The sequence below is a fragment of the Dendrobates tinctorius genome, unplaced genomic scaffold, assembly GCF_039654945.1.
Source record: "Dendrobates tinctorius isolate UK_male_01 unplaced genomic scaffold, ASM3965494v1 ptg000308l, whole genome shotgun sequence".
Classification (NCBI taxonomy): Eukaryota; Metazoa; Chordata; class Amphibia; order Anura; family Dendrobatidae; genus Dendrobates; species Dendrobates tinctorius.
The window spans coordinates 912,263-930,415 of record NW_027361975.1 but is presented as its reverse complement, the minus strand read 5'-3'; the positions used below and the strand labels follow the sequence as shown (position 1 = coordinate 930,415).

Sequence of the window (18,153 nt, the reverse complement as noted above, 5' to 3'; positions counted from 1 at the left end):
TGCACGTGTAGAGAGACACATCAGGGACAGGGTACAGAACATAGCATAACAAGGAAGCATAGCGAGGACAAACAAAGCACGAAGGACAACACGAGACAAAGCACGAGACAAGAGACGGAATACGAGCACGGAGCGTGTGCAGAGACGCACGACAGAGCAAAGTGCAAGGGCACAGAATAGAGGGAGCGACCCCGCAGACCAAGCAGCCATGCAGGGAAGCAACACAATACTCAGGCCCTGAGCAAAGGAAGGGGCGGTCTGATATAGGGCATAGCACCTCCACTTGCGGGTCAGGACCAGCGGAGAACTTCCAGTTCAGTTCCTCCAGGATCACAGGGAGCAGTCACATGATCAGGATTCCAGACATGCAGGGATGATTGAAGAACCAGTGCTGAAACCTAGGCAGGTCACATGATCAGAGTTCCAGACATGCAGAGATGAATGCAGAACCAGCCTCTGCTGGAACATAGGAAGGACACATGATCAGGGGTTCTAGACATGACGAGACCATCACAGAAGGCAGAGCAGAAACGCAGGCATCCCGCAGCTCAACAGACATGAGGTAAGTGTGCACCCTGCTCTAGGGAACATGCAAGATAGCAGACACGAGATGCGCGTGCACACCGCTCCAGGGGTTCTTGAGGCAAAACAGACAAGGCAGACATGGCGGACATGACACCTTTGCATTCTCCACCAATTGTAAGGTAGCGCTTGTCATTAGGGTAGGGGATACTCGCTAGGCAGCTGATAAATCAGGTCCGGCACAGGTTTCTCAAACATAAACTCAGTCCATGCGGTTTATTATTCATCATAAACCATCAACAGCAACATAAAGTTCATATCAGATCAGCATAGCGTCCATGACAGAGCTCCCCTCTGTTAACCCTGTGGTCACACAGGCTTTGCTATGTCCGGTACACAGCCTCTCTAGCCTCACAGTTACATCCCTTGTTCGGGTTACCTTCTCATAGCTGCTTCTCAGTGCAGACGTTCATTCCCTCCAGGGAACTATCAGACATATGCAGCCATTATACACAGCCTCTCCACGTGCTTTCAGGAAGGCATCCACGTCAGCCCAGACGAGACCTTCCATAAGGACCAACCGGGTCCAAACATTCACTCATGTGACCTACCCTGGCCACCTTATATGGTCCGTAGCCACGCCCACCGGATTACATGGCTATGGCCTCATCACAGGTCCTTCAATCATTCACACACATATACTTTACTATGGCATTCTAGACACCCGCCCCTAGGTGGGTTTGTAGGTGATTGTTTCCACCCATCTCACCAATCACCTGAAGGCTTCTCCCTAACACATTGGCACGAAAGATCAGCTCTGCTGATCAGCACATAATCAAGCCTTCATCCCAAGGCCACCCACCTTGGGTTACATAATGATCCTTTAGCACCCTGTTCCTGTTACCACTCTGGACATGGCTATCAGTCCGTCCTGGGACACCCACACAGCGCCCCCTAGCGGACACAGTGGTCACTACACCAAAATATATATATGAAAAAATAACTTTTAGGCTGTGTACCCACGTTGCGTTTTTTTAAGCGTTTTGAAGCGTTTTTCGGGGTCAAACAGCTTCAAAAACGCTTAAAATAAGCATCCCATTAATTTTAATGCATTTTGGCCTTTTTGTGCCAATTGATGCTTTTTTTTCCTCATAGGAAACGCTAAGCAGGCTAAAAACGCGCGGAATAAACGCGCGTTTTCTGGGAAGAAGTCCGATTTTGTATCAGTTTTAAAACGCTAACGTGGCACATAGCCTTAACCATGCCAAAGGAGTTGAAAAGAAAAGTCTTGAGTGAGGAAAAGAAGGGCTCAATTCTGGCATTCCTAGCAGAGGGATACAGTGTAATGAATGGAAGCGGAGGCACAGATGGAGAAGTTAACATTCGTCTTTTATTTTTTGAGTGGAACCTCGGGACCACGGTCCAGGGGGCTCTGAAGGGGGCGTATCTAGTGAGCCCCAGGTACCCATAGTAAGATCCCTCGAACAGGACCAGAGTGGGATACCTGGGGGACACAGGTGCTACCTCCAGTTAGACCCTGGACACGTAGCAGCTGTCCCAGTGGGACAAACGGGTAAACAGATATAGTGGAGCTGATTGGCTAACACCGGGTTTATGGGGTGAAGTTGGCTCCATCCTTAAAATTTCTAAGACGGCAGTCCGTTACAACAAGGTCAAGCAGCAGACATTGGGGACAACAAAGATACAGACCGTCAGAGGGCGAAAACGAGTCTCCACTAACCGGGATGACTGTCATCTTATTCGAATGTTACTCAGCAACCGCAGGATGACATCAAGTAACCTACAAAATGAATGGCAAACGGCAGTTGGGGAGAAGTGCACAACAAGAACAGTTCATAACAGGCTACTAGAGGCAGGGCTCAAGTCATGTAAAGGTAGAAGAAAGCCTTTCATCAGTGAGAAGAAAAGGAGAGCCAGGCTGAAGTCTGCTAAAGACCATAAAGATTGGACCATAGAGGACTGGAGTAAGGTAATCTTCTCTGATGAGTCTAATTTTCAGCTTTGCCTAACACCTGGTCACCTAATGGTTAGACGGAGACCTGGAGAGGCGTACAAGCCACAGTGTCTTGCACCCACTGTGAAATTTGGTGGAGGATCGGTGATGATCTGGGGATGCTTCAGCAAGGCTGGAATTGGGCAGGTTAATCTTTGCGAAGGATGTATGCGTTAAGCCACATACAAGGTTATCCTGGAAAAACAGTTGATTTCTTCTGCGCAGGCAATGTTCCCCAACTCTGAGGACTGTTTTTTTGCAGCAGGACAATACGCCATCCTACACAGCTAGGTCAATCAATGTGTGGATGAAGGACCACCACATCAAATCCCTGTCATGGTCAGCACAATCTCCAGACCTGAACCCCTTTCAAAACCTCTGGAATGTCACAAGCCATCAAACAAAGAACTGCTTAAATTTTTGTACCAGGAGTGGCATAAGGTCACCCAAAAGCAGTGTGAAAGACTGGTGGAAAGCATGCCAAGACACATGAAAGCTGTGATTAAAAATCATGGTTATTTCACAAAATATTGATTTCTGAAGTTCCTGAGTTAAAACATTAGTATTGTTATTTCTAAATGATTATGAACTTGTTTTCTTAGCATTATTTGAGGTCTGAAAGCACTGCATTTTTTTTTATTTTGACCATTTCTCATTTTCTGAAAATAAATACAAAATTTAGTGTTTGGAAATTTGAAGACATGATGTCAGTAGTTTAGAGAATAAAAGAGCAATATACATTTTACTCAAAAATATACCTATAAAGAGAAAAATCAGACAAACTGAAATTTTGGAGTGGTCTCTTAATTTTTACCAGAGCTGTATATATACCTCTATATTTCTAGTGCGCCTTTTTGGCAATTAAATATAATATTAATCTTGGGCTGCTCTTTTATCTCGATACACGAATCCCCACATCCGCACGCTTGGTTGGTTATATTATATGCTACCCGGGTTGGTTTCTGACCTGATAGGAGCCTGTTGTCTGATGGTACTTATGTCGAACAAGGAACTGGTGGCAGCATACGGTACTGTGAGGAGCCCTGACTGTGACAGCCGTGAGGTTTCTATATATATCCCCAGCCTGGACTGGTGATGTATATCCCCCCTCACTGGGAGCGCCACAATAACTCATACCTATAAGGGAAGCCTTTCTGGCAATTATTTGCCCTGGTGCAGTTCCCTGACTTACAAGAGGCAAGTGGTTGTGCCAGAGAGCCAATCCCTTCTGGGTCCTTCTCTCCCCTCTCCCGAGGTGAGCGAAGTCGACTCCCCCTTCCCCTGTGCAATCCGTCACAATTACCCATCCTGACATAATGACCCCATTCTGGTATAATGTCTCCCATCCTGGTATAATGTCCCCCATCCTGGTATATTGTCAAGCATCCTGGTATAATGTCCCCCATCCTGGTATAATGTCCCCCATCCTGGTATATTGTCACGCATCCTGGTATAATGTCCCCCATCCTGGGATAATATCCCCCATCCTGGTATAATGTCACCCATCCTGATATAATGTCACCCATCCTTGTATATAGTCACCTATCCAGGTATAATGTCCCCATCCTTTTATAATGTCACACATCCTGACATAATGTCCCCCATCCTGGTATAATGTTCCCCATCCTCGTATAATGTCACACATCCTGATATAAGTGATATAATGTCACCCATCCTGGTATAATGTCCCCATCCTTTTATAATGTCTCCCATCTGGATATATTGTCATCCATCCTGGTATATTGTCCCCCATCCTGGTATATTGTCACCCATCCTGGTATATTGTCACCCATCCTGTTATAATGTCACCCATCCTGGTATTATGTCCCCATGCTTTTATAATGTCCCCCATCCAGATATAATGTCATCCATCCTGGTATATTGTCACCCATCCTGGTATTTTGTCACCCATCCTGGTATAATGTCCCCCATCCTGATATAATGTCATCCTTCCTGGTATTTTGTCACCCATCCTGGTATAATGTCCCTCATCCTGATATAATGTCCCCCATCCTGATATAATGTCATCCATCATGGTGTAATGTCCCCCATCCTGATATAATGTCCCCCATCCTGGTATTTTGTCCCCCATCCTGGTATAATGTCCCCCATCCGTATAATGTCACCCATCCTGGTATATTGTCACCCATCCTGGTATATTGTCACTCATCCTGGTATAATGACCCCCATCCTGGTATAATGTCATCCATCCTGGTATAATGTCCCCATCCTTTTATAATGTCACCCATTCTGGTATATTGTCACCCGTCCTGGAATATTGTCACTCATCCTGGTATAATGTCATCCATCCTGGTATAATGTCATCCATCCTGGTATTTTGTCACCTATCCTGGTAAAATGTCCCTCATCCTGATATAATGTCCCCCATCCTGATATAATGTCATCCATCCTGGTATAATGTCCCCCATCCTGATATAATGTCATCCATCCTGGTATTTTGTCCCCCATCCTGGTATAATGTCCCCCATCCTGGTATATTGTCATCCATCCTGGTATTTTGTCACCCATCCTAGTATAATGTCCCCCATCCTGATATAATGTCACCCATCCTGGTGTATTGTCACGCATCCTGGTATATTGTCACCCATCCTGATATAATGTCATCCATCCTGCTATATTGTCACCCATCATGGTATATTGTCACTCATCCTGGTATAATGACCCCCATCCTGGTATAATGTCATCCATCCTGGTATAATGTCCCCATCCTTTTATAATGTCACCCATCCTGGACTATTGTCACCCGTCCTGGACTATTGTCACTCATCCTGGTATAATGACCTCCATCCTGGTATAATGTCATCCATCCGGTATAATGTCCTCATCCTTTTATAATGTCACCCATCCTGGTGTTTTGTCACCCATCCTGATATAATGTCACCCATCCTGATATAATGTCATCCATCCTGGTATAATGTCCCCATCCTTTTATAATGTCACCCATCCTGGACTATTGTCACCCGTCCTGGACTATTGTCACTCATCCTGGTATAATGACCTCCATCCTGGTATAATGTCATCCATCCGGTATAATGTCCTCATCCTTTTATAATGTCACCCATCCTGGTATTTTGTCACCCATCCTGATATAATGTCACCCATCCTGATATAATGTCATCCATCCTGGTAAATTGTCACCCATCCTGGTATATTGTCACCCATCCTGGTATATTGTCATCCATCCTGGAATTTTGTCACCCATCCTGGTATAATGTCCCCCATCCTGATATAATGTCACCCATCCTGGTATATTGTCACACATCCTGGTATATTGTCACCCATCCTGATATAATGTCATCCATCTTGGTATATTGTCACCCATCCTGGTATATTGTCACTCATCCTGGTATAATGACCCCCATCCTGGTATAATGACCCCCATCCTGGTATAATGTCATCCATCCTGGTATAATGTCCCCATCCTTTTATAATGTCACCCATCCTGGTATATTGTCACCCGTCCTGGACTATTGTCACTCATCCTGGTATAATGACCCCCATCCTGGTATAATGTCATCCATCCTGGTATAATGTCATCCATCCTGGTATTTTGTCACCTATCCTGGTAAAATGTCCCTCATCCTGATATAATGTCCCCCATCCTGATATAATGTCATCCATCCTGGTATAATGTCCCCCATCCTGATATAATGTCATCCATCCTGGTATTTTGTCCCCCATCCTGGTATAATGTCCCCCATCCTGGTATATTGTCATCCATCCTGGTATTTTGTCACCCATCCTAGTATAATGTCCCCCATCCTGATATAATGTCACCCATCCTGGTGTATTGTCACGCATCCTGGTATATTGTCACCCATCCTGATATAATGTCATCCATCCTGCTATATTGTCACCCATCATGGTATATTGTCACTCATCCTGGTATAATGACCCCCATCCTGGTATAATGTCATCCATCCTGGTATAATGTCCCCATCCTTTTATAATGTCACCCATCCTGGACTATTGTCACCCGTCCTGGACTATTGTCACTCATCCTGGTATAATGACCTCCATCCTGGTATAATGTCATCCATCCGGTATAATGTCCTCATCCTTTTATAATGTCACCCATCCTGGTGTTTTGTCACCCATCCTGATATAATGTCACCCATCCTGATATAATGTCATCCATCCTGGTATAATGTCCCCATCCTTTTATAATGTCACCCATCCTGGACTATTGTCACCCGTCCTGGACTATTGTCACTCATCCTGGTATAATGACCTCCATCCTGGTATAATGTCATCCATCCGGTATAATGTCCTCATCCTTTTATAATGTCACCCATCCTGGTATTTTGTCACCCATCCTGATATAATGTCACCCATCCTGATATAATGTCATCCATCCTGGTATATTGTCACCCATCCTGGTATATTGTCACCCATCCTGGTATATTGTCATCCATCCTGGAATTTTGTCACCCATCCTGGTATAATGTCCCCCATCCTGATATAATGTCACCCATCCTGGTATATTGTCACACATCCTGGTATATTGTCACCCATCCTGATATAATGTCATCCATCTTGGTATATTGTCACCCATCCTGGTATATTGTCACTCATCCTGGTATAATGACCCACATCCTGGTATAATGACCCCCATCCTGGTATAATGTCATCCATCCTGGTATAATGTCCCCATCCTTTTATAATGTCACCCATCCTGGTATATTGTCACCCGTCCTGGACTATTGTCACTCATCCTGGTATAATGACCCCCATCCTGGTATAATGTCATCCATCCTGGTATAATGTCCTCATCCTTTTATAATGTCACCCATCCTGGTATATTGTCACCCATCCTGGTATATTGTCACCCATCCTGGTATAATGTTCCCCATCCTGATATAATGTCATCTATCCTGGTATATTGTCACCCATCCTGGTATAATGTCCCCATCCTTTTATAATGTCCCCCATCCTGACATAATGAATGCAGTAAAGGCAGGTTTCCTCCAGTGTAGAGTATTTTGAGAGCGCAGATGAGTTAAAAGTTAACTTTTAATGACCTAAATATAAAAACATAGGTAACTGGACATCAGGGAGAGATATATAGCCGTATAAACTGACACGTTTCAGCAGAGAGCCTAAGGCTATGTGCCCACGTAGTTTTTAGGTGCTGCAGATTTCTCCCCGCAGATTTTGTAAAATTGGCAGGTAAATTTCAGGTCAAAAGACCTGCGGTTTATCTGCGGATTGGCCTGCGGTTTTGCCCTGTGGTTTATCACCTCTACAATGGAGGAGATGGTAAACCGCAGTGGAATCCGCAGAAAAGAACTGACATGTCATTTCTTTCTGCGGATTTGAAACTGCAGCAAAACCGCTGGGAAAAATTCCGCAGCATGTGCACAGCGGTTTCCATTTTACATAGAGTAAAATGGTACTGTACAACGCAGCAGATTCTGCTGCGGACCCACAGGGTCAGAAACACTGCGGATCCACAGCAGAATCCGCAGTGTGCACATAGCCTTAGGGTATGAGCACACGCAGCGGATTCTGCTGTGGATCCGCAGTGGATTTGGCCTCTGCAGATCCGCAGCAGTTCCGCAGACAGTGTACAGTACCATGTAATTCTATGGGATTTACAATCCGCATGCACATGCTGCGTTTTCACTGTGGAAAAGCTGCGGTTTTGAATCCGCAGAAAGAATTGACATGTCCATTGTTCAGGTGTCAAACCGCAGGAGAAACCGCTGGCCAATCCGCAGGAAAACCGCAGGTCACTTTACCTGCGATTTTACCTCCGGATCCGCACGGAAAAATCCGCTGGTGAATCCGCAGCATGTGCACATAGCCTTAATCATGATTTATTTGATAAATACAGTTGTGGCCAAAAGTATTGACACCCCTGCAATTCTGTCAGATAATACTCAGTTTCTTCCTGAAAATGATTGCAATCACAAATTCTTTGGTATTATTATCTTCATTTAATTTTCTTAAATGAAAAACACAATGAAGCAAAAAGCAAAACATTGATCATTTCACACAAAACTCCAAAAATGGGCCGACAGAAGTATTGGCACCCTCAGCCTAATACTTGGTTGCACAACCTTTAGCTAAAATAACTGCGACCAACCGCTTCCGGTAACCATCAATAAGTTTCTTACAATGCTCTGCTGGAATTTTAGACCATTCTTCTTTGGCAAACTGCTCCAGGTCCCTGATATTAGAAGGGTTCCTTCTCCAAACTGCCATTTTTAAATCTCTCCACAGGTGTTCTATGGGATTCAGGTCTGGACTCATTGCTGGCCACCTTAGGCCTCTTTCACACTTCAGTTTTTTGTGTCAGTTACAATCTGCCAAAAAGGCTGAGAAGCGGATCCGTTATTAACTGATGTGAACGGATGCCACAGGATCCGTTTTCTGACGGATCCGCAAAATGAGGAAATTTAAAGGAACCGCTGGCCGGGAAGGGGGGAGAGAGAGAGAGAATATTTTTGGTTTTTGTCCGGCACCCAGACAGAATTTCGGGTTAAATCAGTGTCTGGAGGATCCGCCGGCCAAAAAAAACGTTGCAAGCTCCGTTTGGAAATCTTTGAGGATGTTAACGGACAGCAACATTATGGCGGATCCTCACAAAAACGGATGCAACGGACGACAATCCGTCAAAATCCGCCAATAATGGAAGTCAATGGGGAAAAAAACGGATCCGCAAAAAAAATTGCGGATCCGTTTCTTTCAAAACCTGGCGGATTTTGACTGATTGTAAAAAACGGAAGTGTGAAAGAGGCCTTAGAAGTCTCCAGTGCTTTCTCTCAAACCATTTTCTAGTGCTTTTTGAAGTGTGTTTTGGGTCATTGTCCTGCTGGAAGACCCATGACCTCTGAGGGAGACCCAGATTTCTCTCACTGGGCCCTACATTATGCTGCAAAATTTGTTGATAGTCTTCAGACTTCATAATGCCATGCACACGGTCAAGCAGTCCAGTGCCAGAGTCAGCAAAGCAACCCTAAAACATCAGGGAACCTCCGCCATGTTTGACTGTAGGGATCGTGTTCTTTTCTTTGAATGCCTCTTTTTTCTCCTGTAAACTTTATGTTGATGCCTTTGCCCAAAAAGCTCTACTTTTGTCTCATCTGACCAGAGAACATTCTTCCAAAACATTTTAGGCTTTTTCAGGTAAGTTTTGGCAAACTCCATCCTGGCTTTTTATGCCTCGTTGTAAGAAGTGGGGTCTTCCTGCATCTCCTACCATACAGTCCCTTTTCATTCAGACGCTGACGGATAGCACGGGTTGACACTGTTGTACCCTCGCACTGCAGGGCAGCTTGAACTTGTTTGGATGTTAGTCGAGGTTCTTTATCCAACATCCGCACAATCTTGTGTTGAAATCTCTTGTCAATTTTTCTTTTCCGTCCACATCTAGGGAGGTTAGCCACAGTGCCATGGGCTTTAAACTTCTTGATGACACTGCGCACGGTAGACACAGGAACATTCTGGTCTTTGGAGATGGACTTGTAGCCTTGAGATTGCTCATGCTTCCTCACAATTTGGTTTCTCAAGTCCTCAGACAGTTCTTTGGTCTTCTTTCTTTTCTCCATGCTCATTGTGGTACACACAAGGACACAGGACACAGGTTGAGTCAACTTTAATCAACTGGCTGCAAGTGTGATTGTTATTGCCAACAGCTGTTAGGTGCCACAGGTAAGTTACAGGTGCTGTTAATTACACAAATTAGAGAAGCATCACATGATTTTTTGAACAGTGCCAATACTTTTGTCCCCCCTCTTTTTTATGTTTGGTGTGGAATTATATCCAATTTGGCTTTAGGACAATTCTTTTTGTGTTTTTTCATTTAAGACAAATTAAATGAAGATAATAATACCAAAGAATTTGTGTTTGCAATCATTTTCAGGAAGAAACTGAGTATTATCTGACGGTGGTGGTGATGTGTGCAAACTGTAAAGAGCTGCGGAATTTGTTAGCGCTATATAAAAAAATAAAGATTAGATTAGAATTGCAGGGGTGTCAATACTTTTGGCCACAACTGTATGGAATGGTAGAGCTGAAATGAGTGCACAAAAGAGTCTGCTCAAATGACACCATTTTTGATAAATGTGAACCATTGTGTTTTTATATTACACCACAATATTACCAGGTTTTACCACACAGTTGGTGGGCTTGCATTATTTCTATGCAGTTACACAATGGGCCCCAGGAACCAGGACTGATTTTTTCTGGTTGGCCCAAGGTGATCCAGTCCGACGCTGGATCTACACCAGAGTGCTAAGTTCTTGTGATCATCCGCTAATATCCAGGTGCGGTTCAAAGCAAGAAGCTAAACTAGTGTCTGCAGTATACCAAACTGGACCACTAGAGGGCGCTCCACTCAAGCTATTTCCTGTCCATTAGCTTTATCCAGTGCTTCAGTTCTCATGTGACTGATCACATGACTGTGACATCATCAAAGGTCCTTCAGCCGGTGGGATCAGAAGGTGCAGACAAGTTAGTGATGTGGGGACGTGTTCTGTTCATTGTCACATATGTACCTTGTGCTTCTATGGCTATACGAGTGCCTGTAGGAGCGGTGTATGGATTAATGTGTCGTCTATATGCTGATATGTAGGCAGGCATACAGTCTTTACATACAGGAAAGATGTATATCTTTGTACCGTGTTAGCCAGTAGACCTGAGACAGAGACAGAGACCTGAGTAGTCTCGAAAGCTTGCAATGTGTTACCATCTTTTCAGTTAGCCATTAACAGGTATCAACCACTGAGGACTCTCAATCCTGAGTCTTTACATACACATTTACCCCTTTTGTTTGGAAAGGCGAAATGTGTGTATGTGTATGTGTGTGTGTGTGTGTGTGTGTGTGTGTGTGTGTATATATATATATGTGTGTGTGTGTGTACGTGTATATATGCGTGTGTATATGTGTGTTTGTGTGTGTATATATGTGTGTGTGAATGTGTGTGTATATAAGATAAGATAATCCTTTAATCGTCCCACCATGGGGAAATTCCATATATATGTGTGTGTGTGTGTGTACGTGTATATGTATGTGTGTATATATACACTCACTGGCCACTTTATTAGGTACACCTGTCCAACTGTGTGTTAAGACTTAATTTCTAATCAGCCAATCACATGGCGGCAACTCAGTGCATTTAGGCATGTAGACATGGTCAAGACAATCTCCTGCAGTTCAAACCGAGCATCAGTATGGGGAAGAAAGGTGATTTGAGTGCCTTTGAACGTGGCATGATTGTTGGTGCCAGAAGGGCTGGTCTGAGTATTTCAGAAACTGCTGATCTACTGGGATTTTCACGCACAACCATCTCTAGGGTTTACAGAGAATGGTCCGAAAAAGAAAAAAAATCCAGTGAGCGGCAGTTCTGTGGCCGGAAATGCCTTGTTGATGCCAGAGGTCAGAGGAGAATGGGCAGACTGGTTCGAGCTGATAGAAAGGCAACAGTGACTCAAATTGCCACCCGTTACAACCAAGGTAGGCAGAAGAGCATCTCTGAACGCACAGTGCGTCGAACTTTGAGGCAGATGGGCTACAGCAGCAGAAGACCACACTGGGTACCACTCCTCTCAGCTAAGAACAGGAAACTGAGGCTACAATTTGCACAAGCTCATCGAAATTGGACAGTAGAAGATTGGAAAAACGTTGCCTGGTCTGATGAGTCTCGATTTCTGCTGCGACATTCGGATGGTAGGGTCAGAATTTGGCGTAAACAACATGAAAGCATGGATCCATCCTGCCTTGTATCAACGGTTCAGGCTGGTGGTGGTGGTGTCATGGTGTGGGGAATTTTTTCTGGGCACTCTTTGGGCCCCTTGGTACCAATTGAGCATCGTTGCAACGCCACAGCCTACCTGAGTATTGTTGCTGACCATGTCCATCCCTTTATGACCACAATGTACCCAACATCTGATGGCTACTTTCAGCAGGATAATGCGCCATGTCATAAAGCTCGAATCATCTCAGATTGGTTTCTTGAACATGACAATGAGTTCACTGTACTCAAATGGCCTCCTCAGTCACCAGATCTCAATCCAATAGAGCATCTTTGGGATGTGGTGGAACGGGAGATTCGCATCAGGGATGTGCAGCCGACAAATCTGCGCCAACTGTGTGATGCCATCATGTCAATATGGTCCAAAATCTCTGAGGAATGCTTCCAGCACCTTGTTGAATCTCTGCCACGAAGAATTGAGGCAGTTCTGAAGGCAAAAGGGGGTCCAACCCGTTACTAGCATGGTGTACCTAATAAAGTGGCCAGTGAGTGTATATGTGTAAGTGTGTGTGTATATGTATATACTGTATGTGTGTTTATATATATATATGTGCGTGTATATGTGTGTGTGTGTATATATATATATATAGTGTTTATATATATGTGTGTATGTGTATATACAGTTAGGTCCATATATATTTGGACAGAGACAACATTTTTCTAATTTTGGTTCTACACATTACCACAATGAATTTTAAACAATTCAGATGCAGTTGAAGTTCAGACTTTCAGCTTTCATTTGAGGGTATCCACATTAAAACTGGATGAAGGGTTTAGCAGTTTCAGCTCCTTAACATGTGCCACCCTGTTTTTAAAGGGACCAAAAGTAATTGGACAGATTAAATAATTGTAAATAAAATGTTCATTTCTAGTACTTGGTTGAAAACCCTTTGTTGGCAATGACTGCCTGAAGTCTTGAACTCATGGACATCACCAGACGCTGTGTTTCCTCCTTTTTGATGCTCTGCCAGGCCTTCACTGCGGTGGTTTTCAGTTGCTGTTTGTTTGTGGGCCTTTCTGTCTGAAGTTTAGTCTTTAACAAGTGAAATGCATGCTCAATTGGGTTGAGATCAGGTGACTGACTTGGCCATTCAAGAATATTCCACTTCTTTGCTTTAATAAACTCCTGGGTTGCTTTGGCTTTATGTTTTGGGTCATTGTCCATCTGTAGTATGAAACGAGGACCACCATCAGTTTGGCTGCATTTGGCTGGATCTGAGCACACAGTATGGCTCTGAATACCTCAGAATTCATTCGGCTGCTTCTGTCCTGTGTCACATCATCAATAAACACTAGTGACCCAGTGCCACTGGCAGCCATGCATGCCCAAGCCATCACATTGCCTCCGCCGTGTTTTACAGATGATGTGGTATGCTTTGGATCATGAGCTGTACCACGTCTTCGCCATACTTTTCTCTTTCCAACATTCTGGTAGAGGTTGATCTTGGTTTCATCTGTCCAAAGAATGTTCTTCCAGAACTGTGCTGCCTTTTTTAGATGTTTTTAGCAAAGTCTAGCCTTTTGATTCTTGATGCTTATGAGTGGCTTGCACCGTGCAGTGAACCCTCAGTATTTACTTTCATGCAGTCTTCTCTTTATGGTAGATTTGGATATTGATATGCTTACCTCCTGAAGAGTGTTGTTCACGTGGTTGGCTGTTGTGAAGGGGTTTCTCTTCACCATGGAGATTATTCTGCGATCATCCACCACTGTTGTCTTCCGTGGGCACCCAGGTCTTTTTGCATTGATTAGTTCACCAGTGCTTTCTTTCTTTCTCAGGATGTACCAAACTGTAGATTTTGCCACTCCTAATGTTGTAGCAATTTCTCGGATGGGTTTTTTCTGTTTTTGCAGCTTAAGGATGGATTGTTTCACCTGCATGGAGAGCTCCTTTGACCGCTTGTTTCCTTCACAGCAAAACCTTCCAAATGCAAGCACCACACCTCAAATCAACTCCAGGCCTTTTATCTGCTTAATTGAGAATGACATAACGAAGGGATTGCCCACACCTGTCTATGAAATGGCCTTGGAGTCAATTGTCCAATTACTTTTGGTCCCTTTAAAAACAGGGTGGCACATGTTAAGGAGCTGCAACTCCTCAACCCTTCATCCAATTTTAATGTGGATACTCTCAAATGAAAGCTGGAAGTCTGAACTTCAACTGCATCTGAATTGGTTTGTTTAAAATTCGTTGTGGTAATGTCTAGAACCAAAATTAGAAAAATGTTGTCTCTGTCTAAATATATATGGACCTAACTGTATATGTGTACAGTATATATATATATATATATGTGTTTATATATATACAGTATGGGTGTATATATATATATATATGTTTGTGTGTGTGTATATATGTGTGTGTTTATACAGTATATTTAGTCAATTCAATTCAAAGAAGCTTTATTGGCATGGCCAAATATTAGTTTTACCAAAGCATGTGTCCAGTAGGGAATAGGGAGTAGGGACTGTGGGGATAATGGGTGGGGACTGAAGGAACGATAGATGGGGTACAGGGTGGGGGTAAGGAAGTCCATGGCATATCATGGTTGTCTTTCTCACAGCTTATGGCATGCACTCACATATTGCGTTGCTATCTCCACCGCGCTTTGTTCTTCCCCCAGCAGGATATATGTGTTCTCTTCCTCCTTCTTGGAGCTGAAATCTGGGAAGAGATTGGATAGTCTCCTGAGGAGAGTGTCCCTCACTGCTGAGTATTTGGTGCAGTGTAGCAGGAAGTGGGTCTCATCCTCCAGGGCCTCCAGGTCACAGTGTAGGCACAATCTGTCCTCCCTGGGCTTGTAGCTCTGGTTGTGCTGGCCAACCTCGATGGCAAGATTGTGGGCACTGAGTCTATACCGGTTCAGGATCTGTCGGTCTCTGGGGTCAGAGAGTTTCTCCAGATATGGAGCCAGTCTGAAGTGTCTCTGTAGACTCTGGTACATGGTCAGTTTCTGAGAGCTGCTGATCTCGTTCTTCCAGTCAATTACGTACCTCTCCTGGCCCTCATCTACCATCTTCCTGATTCTGGCTTTTGTCAGGTTCTTATGGTCGAAGGTTCAGTCAGGTTGGGTTTGGGTGAGCTGTTCCAGGGGTTCTGGTTTGTGGAGATCACCTATATATATATATATATATGTTTGTGTGTATATATATATGTGTGTGTGTATATATATATGTTTGTGTGTGTATATATATATGTGTGTGTATATATATATGTGTGTGTGTGTGTATATATGTGTGTGAATGTGTGTGTGTGTGTATATATATATATATATACATGCGTGTGTATGTATATATATATATATAATATATTTATATATATATATATATATAGTAAGGTAGCGCTTGTTATTCGGGTTGGGGAAATTCGCTAGGCAGCCGATTAACCAGGTCCGACACGGGTTTCTCATATAACATCAACAGTCCATGCGGTTTATTATTCAGCATAAACCATAAAAAGCAACAGAAAGTTCATATCAAAACAGCATAACGTCCATGGCAGAGCTCCGCTCTGTTAACCCTGTGGTCACACAGGCTGTGTTATGTCCGGTACGCAGGATCTCGCCTAAACACAGTTAGCTCACCCTCTCCGGGTTACCTTCTTAGCTGCTTCACACTGCAGACATCCGTTCCCTCCAGGGAACTGTCAGACACATGTTGCCATTACTCACAGCGTCCACACGTGCACTCAAGAAGGCAGCCACATCTTCCAGCACGTCAGCCAGACGAGACCTTCCATACGGACCAACCGGGTCCAGGCATTCGCTCATGTGACCTACCCTGGTCACCTTATATGGTCCGTAGCCACGCCCACCGGATCACATGGCTATGACCTCATCACAGGTCCTACAACCAGTCATACACATACGCTTTACTATGGGCATTTTAGACACGCCCCTGGGTGGATTAGTAGGTGATTGATCCCACCCGTCTCACCAACCACCTGAAGGCTTCTCCCTGACACATTAGAACAGAACATCAGCAGTAGCTCTGCTCATCAGCACATAATCAAGCCTTCATCCCAAGGCCATCCACCTTGGGATACATAACGGTCATTTAGCATCCTACTCCTGTTACCACACTGGATGTGCCTGTACACCCGTCCTGGGACATCCACACAGCACACCCTAGCGAACACAGTGGTCACTACACCACATACTTCCCCCCTCTGTTCAAACTTGTGGGGTTGAACACACGACATCACCCCGGGATCTAGAGACCAGGCACCCATGTCACCTTGCCCTACCAGTCTAGAGAACCGTCTCTGGCTGCTTTGTCTGTTGTACGAAGAAAGAAGGGAGTCTATGTCCACCTATAAAATTCCATCATTATTTATTGGTACTCACAAAACACTGTATAAAAATCCATAGACAAAATTACACAACCACATGTATGACAAATGCATTACAAAGACCAAGGTGCAACTATGTGCAGGGTTGCTAACAGCAAACATAATTAGCAGCCCCCGGAAGAAGCCTATGCGAAACGCGCGTAGGGGTGTACTGTGTGGCGTTCCTGACAGCAAATGGGTGAGCAATGATATGGAGGTTATGACCTGAGGACTGGTAGCAGGACACTTGTTTGAAATTCCCACCTCACTGGAGGATTACTTCACTTATGCTATTCAGTATCCTATGGGGCCTCTGGGAGATAATGGCACTTGCTGTAGATATGCTAATTATGTTTGCTGTTAGTGACCCTGCACATAGTTGGACCTTGGTCTCTTTGTAATGCATTTGTCGTACATGTGGTTGTGTAATTTTGTCTATGGATTTTTATACAGTATTTTGTGAGTAGCAATAAATAATGATGGAATTTTATAGGTGGATATAGACTCCCTTCTTTCTTTGTTTGTTTCTATATATATTGGAGTTTTCCATGGGCTAATGCCTGTAGGTGGTGTTCAGTACTAAGTAATCACTGCTGTTTGTGATGATCTCTGCTACTGGGATGTTGTATTATTTGTCTATTATACAGCGTCATATCTCCGTTAGGCCTCCCCCGCCCCCAGTGGTCAAAATATCGGCCTTGGTCTTTGACCTTCCAGTCACAGTCCGTCTGCGTTATCAGACACTGTTTAGTCTCCATCCTCTCCCTCTCTGTTCCGTTCCCCGACCGGCTCTCCCAGTTGGTGTGGTTATCAGTCTTAATCGAGCCTACTGTCTGGCCTGAGTCTGACTCATTCATTGTCTCACAGGAACTAAGGTCTCTCAGCCTCGTACGGTCCGTCGAACTGCCACTTGCAGCCTTTTGATGTCCTTGCCTTGCTTTCGGCCACCTGCCATGTCACTCCTTGGAGGGACCCTTCGGGTCCTTACATCTTGGGTTGAAGGCGGCCGCCACCTGGTGTTCCGCACCTCTTTGTTGATCCGTGCCCCTGGGTGGATTTGTAGGTAATTGATCTCACCCGTCTCACCATCCACCTGAAGGCTTCTCCCTGACACATTGGAACAGAACATCAGCAGTAGCTCTGCTGATCAGCACATAATCAAGCCTTCATCCCAAGGCTACCCTCCTTGGGATACATAACAGTCATTTAGCATCCTACTCCTGTTACCACACTGGATGTGCCTGTACACCTGTCCTGGGACACCCACACAGCGCCCCCTAGCGGACACAGTGGTCACTACACCACAATATATATATATGTGATGAACAAAGCAGGATTTAGGGCTCCAGTGTTGAATAGCAAGGCCTTTTAGTATGATAATGAGATAAGGCCCAAAACAGAACTTCAAAGCTTGAATAGGAGCCACGCCAGCATGGGGCAGGGAGGTGCCTGGGGGCTTCAGTTAGAATATACCTGTCAGCTAGACACAGAAATACACATCCATTGTCTCT

General features: G+C 44.4%; 1 protein-coding gene across 1 annotated transcript in view; it reads left to right on the top strand.

Moving 5' to 3' along the window:
- Positions 1–10,977: 10,977 nt before the first annotated feature.
- The window catches only part of LOC141073597 (uncharacterized), an 82,557-nt gene continuing 75,381 nt past the window's right edge, over positions 10,978–18,153 (top strand). Inside the window, exon 1 of the mRNA XM_073560884.1 lies at positions 10,978–11,014. The gene's annotated coding sequence lies outside the window, so the exon portion shown is untranslated. The remainder of the gene's footprint in view (positions 11,015–18,153) is intronic.